This window comes from Peromyscus maniculatus, chromosome 20, assembly GCF_049852395.1.
Source record: "Peromyscus maniculatus bairdii isolate BWxNUB_F1_BW_parent chromosome 20, HU_Pman_BW_mat_3.1, whole genome shotgun sequence".
NCBI lineage: Eukaryota > Metazoa > Chordata > Mammalia > Rodentia > Cricetidae > Peromyscus > Peromyscus maniculatus.
In genome coordinates this window covers 68,702,827-68,708,826 of record NC_134871.1, presented here as the reverse complement: position 1 = coordinate 68,708,826, position 6,000 = coordinate 68,702,827, and positions in this window count along the sequence as shown.

Genomic DNA, 6,000 nt, shown 5'->3' with positions numbered 1-6,000 from the left:
TTTTTTAGATTTGTAACCTTACCCAGTGTGCTTCCAGATCTTGAGGTAAGATCCATACCTCAGCAAAAGTTTTAGATAACAAAACCAAAGCGTATTTGATGACCAGCAATAGCCCCTGCTGGGAAGAATCTGTCCCTTTATTTTTGTTTTGCTCTCCTTTCTGTCACATAGCACATGGCTCACCTGATATGGGACGGAGATTTTGGAGGAAACCTTGTAAACAAGCGTGCTTGGGTCAAGAAGAGGGGGAGCCATTCCCCAACTCCAGAGCCAGCTTTTCATTGAAATGGGACAGCATAAAACAACAGTCCAGTGCCCCTCATACCTAAAAGACACCTGAATCCCCATAAAACCGAGTCCAGTAAGCCATGAACAAAGAGGGCTTCTAGATGGGAGAGTTCTGATGCCCAGTCACAGACAGTGGGCACTGCAGGAAAGAGCTGAGACATGCACCATGCAGGAAGGAGCTGAGACATGCACCATGCAGGAAAGAGCTGAAACATGTACCATGCAGGAAGGAACTAAGGCATGCACCATGCAGGAAGGAGCTGAGACATGCACCATGCAGGAAAGAGCTGAGACATGCACCATGTAGAAAGGAGCTGAGACATGCACCATGCAGGAAGGAGCTGAGACATGCACCATGCAGGAAGGAGCTGAGACATGCACCATGCAGGAAGGAGTGTGTGCAGGTGTGTGCACGCTGCAGCAGGTCGACCTCTTTGCTTTCTCCCCCTACTAGATCCAGCTTCTAGCTCCCACTTTGCAAAAGCGTACAGATCCATCAATGGCAACTTAAAAGACAGGACATTTACACAGTGTATGTGTGTGTGTGTGTGGGAAGACCAGACAAAAAACTGGGCTTGGAGTGAAAAAAAGAGAAAGCTTGAAAGAAAGCTTAAAAATAGGGAAAGGGGCTGGGCAGTGGTGGTGCACACCTTTAATCCCAGCACTCGGGAGGCAGAGCCAGGCGGATCTTTGTGAGTTCGAGGCCAGCCTGGGCTACCAAGTGAGTTCCAGGAAAAGGCGCAAAGCTACGCAGAGAAACCCTGTCTTGAAAAATAAAAAAAAAAAAAAAAAAAAAAAAAAAAAAGAAGGAAGGAAGGAAAGAAGGAAAATAGGGAAAGGGGAATCTCACTCACAGTATTCATAAAGGTCTCGAATAATATTTTTTTTTTTTTTTTTTTTTAGGTTTTTCGAGACAGGGTTTCTCTGCGTAGTTTTGCGCCTTTCCTGGAGCTCACTTGGTAGCCCAGGCTGGCCTCGAACTCACAGCGATCCGCCTGGCTCTGCCTCCCGAGTGCTGGGATTAAAGGCGTGCGCCACCACCGCCCGGCTAAGGTCTCGAATAATATTAAGACCTGGGGGTTGGAGAGATGGTTCAGAGGTTAAGAGCACTGACTGCTCTTCCAGAGGTCCTGAGTTCAATTCCCAGCAACCACATGGTGGCTCACAACCATCTGTAATGAGATCTGGTGCCCTCTTCTGGCGTGCAGATAAAACACTGTATACTAAAAAAAAAAAAAAAAAAAAAAAAAGACCTAGGACACTGCTAGGCAGCCATTTGGATTGATTATCTAAGGATCTAAGGGGTATTGACACCAAATTTTATGGCAAATGTGCATAAGTTTAGGGTCCTTCAGGTCACAGGTCAGGTGTAGCGGCTGGAGGTTTTCTAAGAGGCATTCCAAGGGGGAATGAGAAGGTTATAGAAGACACGTTCCCATGGATGAGAGAAGGAAATGTCACTGCAGCCTGAGATCATGGGTGTCCCCAGGACTCAGGGAGGACCAAATGAGGACCAATCCATTCCGAAGGTCATTACCACACTCTTCAGGAGTCAGAGGGATACCTGGCGACGCCAGAGGAGAGACTCAGTGTGTGGTACCAGGGCTTTCATAGAGACCAGAAGGTGAAGGCAAAAACTGAGCTGGTGGGGGGGGGGTGTCACATCCACAGGAAAGGGTCAGGGATGGGAAAAGCCACAAGGACCTAGAAGAGCTGTGGGATTGTGGGCAGCTCCAGAGGGAAGAGGGAGAAGGGGCCAGGAGAGGGCCCAATAGCCCGGTTGGGCCTAAGGAAACTCTAGGTTTGCTGCTCCGAGGGTGGTGGGGTGGGGTCAGGTGAAGAGGGCCAGCCGTAGCCCTAAAGACCATGGCTGGGGTACCTCCACCTCCAAGAGTACCAGAGGGGTGCCGGACACTCAGTGGTCACTTCCATGGACTCAGGGAAAAGTTCCCACCTACCAAAGGGGAAACTTACCCTATTGCTGCTGGTGGATGGGGCGCTGAGCGATCGGTGAGGCAGAAGGTGAGTCTGTTGCAGGTGAACTGGAGATGAGGGGTGGGGTCTCAGTGCAGCTCAGACCACAGTGCAGGGCACAGGCACGAAGAGAGCCTATCTGAGTCACGACACCAAATGTCGGCATTACAGCTCGGATGGAAAGGATTCCTGGCATCAGGGAGCCAAGAACACCACAAAGTCACTGTAAGCACAGCAGCTTACAGCCCTGCTCCAAGGAAAGGTTTCTCTGAGTTTGAGGCCAGCTGGTCTAAAAAGCAAGTTCCAGGACAACCAGGGCTATACAAAGAAACCCTGTCTCAAAAATACAAAAATATAAATAAATAAGGTAAAGAATAAGAAGTGAAGCCGGGCGGTGGTGGCGCACGCCTTTGATCCCAGCACTCATGAGGCAGAGGCAGGTGGATCTCTGTGAGTTCGAAGCCAGCCTGGTCTACAGAGCCAATTCTAGGATAGCCAGGACTATAAAGAGAAACTGTCTCAAAAAACTGAGAGTAAATAAACAAAAAGAACAGGAGGGAAATGCACGCCACAGGAACCTCTGGCCCTTACATGTGTGCGTACACTTGCATACACATACACACCACACACAAATTTTTAACAGCATAGCTTATTTCTGGTTTATAACTATTTATATTCTGGTGTATAACTGCCACTCAAGCCCTCAGGAGACAAAAATGGTAAATTCCAGGCCAGTCTGGGTTCGTCTGCTCTGTTATAAAAAGAAAAGTGAACGGAGCTGAGAAACTGGTGGTCAGGATTCATTGCAAAGTCTGAGACTTAAATAAAAATTTGAAGGTCACGGCAGGGGGAGGGAGCAACCTGATAGAAGAATAGACTCGGAAATTCCCAGTCACAAGGAAGCCTTTGGTTGTTCTGGGGTGTAAAACAAGTACCTGGAAAAGATGACTAGTGGAAGCTGGGGCATGGTGGAACATGCCTTTAACACTGCTGCTAGGAGACTGAGGCAGAAGAGATCACAAGTCTGAGGTCGACACAACCTAGGTGTGTGGAGCAGATGAAGGCCTGAGTGACTGTGTGTTGTTGACGTGAGCACACGGCCACATCAAGGCTGCCAACACCTTAGACCCCTGGAATGGCAAGACCTTCCCCTGGCTGGTGTGTGTACAGATGTATTAACCACAGCTTCCTCCTCCCAGATGTTTTTTTTTAAATTTTTTTATTTATTATGCATACAGAAGAGGGAGCCAGATCTCATTACAGATGGTTGTGAGCCACCATGTGGGTGCTGGGAATTGAACTCAGGACTTCTGGAAGAGCAGTCTGTGCTCTTAATCTCTGAGCTGAGCTGTCTCTCCAACCCTCCCAGATGTTTACATGCCTAGTTTCCAGCTGCTGGTGGTCTAGGTCTCCAGCAGAGAGCATGGCCTATTGCATGTCTTTCTTCTTCCCTTGTCTGCTGAGTCAGGTTCCCAGGACCCACTGTGCAGGGCCAAACACTTACAGAGATCCAGTGTGTGTGTGTGTGTGTGTGTGTGTGTGTGTGTGCGTGTGTGTGTGTGCACGCGCATGTGTGTCTGTGGGGGTGCATGTGCACATGTATGCTTGTATGTCTTACTTTTCTATTTCTATTGCTATGAAGAGACACCATGACCAAAACAACTTTAAAGGAAGGCATTTAATTTGGGGTTTGCTTATAGTTTAGAGGACTAGTCCATGACATTATGGAGGGGAGCATGGCATCAGGCAGGCAGGCATGGTGCTGGAGCAGTAGCTGAGAGCTCACATCTGATCTGCAAGATGATGGAAGCAGAGAGAGTGAGAAAGAGAGGGAGGGGAGGAGGGAAACTGGGCCCAGTGTTCGGGCTTCTGAAACCCTACAGCCTGCTCACAGTGACTCACCTCCTCCCACAAGGTCACACCTCCTAATCTTCCTAAATAAGTCCACCAACTAGGGACCAAGTATTCAAACGTCTGAGCCTATGGGGGCCAATCTCATTCAAACCACCACATTCCACACCCTGGCACCCAGGCTTGCAGCTGAATCACAACGCAAAATGCATTCAATACGACTCCAAAAGTCCCCATAATTCTTCACAGTCTCAAGACTATTTCAAAGTCCAAAGTCTCTTCTGAGACTCAAGGCAATCTATTCACTGTAACCCCCGATCAATTTGAAAAGTAAGTTGCATTCTGCCAACATATAATGGCACAGGCTATACATTACAATCCCAAAAGCAGGAGAGGGGAAAACCAAACCTGGCTCTGTAGGCCAGGCTGGCCTTGAACTCAACATAGATCCATCTGGCTCTGCCATCTGAGTGCTGGGATTAAAGGCGTGCACCACCACCGCCCGGCTGCTTTTGGTTTTGAGACAGGGTCTCACAAAACTGAGGCTGGCCTTTACCCTTCTGCCCTCACTTGCCAAGTGCTGGGGTTGCAGGATAGTGCCACCACACCCCTTTCCCTAGCCACCCCATCCCCTTCCCTTCTCCTCTCCCCTCTCTTTTCATACATGAGATCATAGGGCAGCTTCTGAGGCGCATTGGACATTACAGCTTGATAAGATAAAAGCATAGGTCTAGTCATGTGGAAATTCTTTCTTCTTTTAAGATTTAATTTGGGGCTGGAGAGATTTCTTGGTAACTAAGAGCACTAGCTGCTCTTACAGAGGACCCAGGGGATGAATCCCAGCTCCCATATGGTGGTTCACAACCAGCCCTAATTCCAGGTCCAGGGAATTCAACCCCCTCATCTGACCACTGTGGCAATCAGGCACACACATGGTGCACATACATACATGCATGCAAAACACTCACAAAAATAATCTTTTTAAATAAACTCCTTTAAAGTACTCTTACACTGTAAAATAATTGTAAGCATCCAGAGCTGTGCTTGTATTTGCTGCCCCCTGCTGGAAAACACTGAGAGCTATGCTTATATTTGCTGCCCTCTGCTGGTAAGCACTGAGATCCATGCTTATGTTTGCTGCCCTCTGCTGGTAAGCACTGAGAGCGATGCTTATGTTTGCTGCCCCCTGCTGGAACTTTATGGAAAAAAATCCTGGCATTGCATTCAAATAAAAATAACCCTGGGTAGACAGCTGATTTTACTTTGTGGTTGAAATTTTCCAGAACTTACCATAAGTCTGTTTGTTATCACAGAGATGGGAGACCTGCTTGTGTTCTTCCTCTGGGCCTTTGTAGCTCCCCTAGGAGCTCGTCTCAGGCCCGGGTTTCCACAGGAGCAACCCGAGGGCACTGGACAGCGCCCTCTCTGAGGCTTCTACCAGCCCTAGTGTTCTGGGACATTGTGTAATATTCTGACCTGCCCCCTGGAAATCTCACCCCTTGGGGCCACCCTGTGTCCTGACATAAATGGCTCTTTTTGAGAAAAACTCTGCCCCTTTCTCTCTCTCTCTCTCTCTCTCTCTCTCTCTCTCTCTCTCTCTCTCTCTCTCTCTCTCTCCCTTTTGCTTTTCCTCCCACGAGGTGTCCACCCCTTAAACTCCCTCTCCTTTCTCTTTGTCTCTTTCCTACCTTTTTCTTCATCTCTCTGTTATAATAAACTCTCCATATGGATACAGTTTCTTGGCTGCGAATTATTGGCTGCCGCTGCCACCACCATGCCCTCATGGGGTGCATCTGCCCAGCCCATCACTGCATCTGCCCAGCATGCTTCCCTGCATGATTGAGATACCCTGACCTGGCCAGCTGAGGGTTTCCCATGTGTATAATT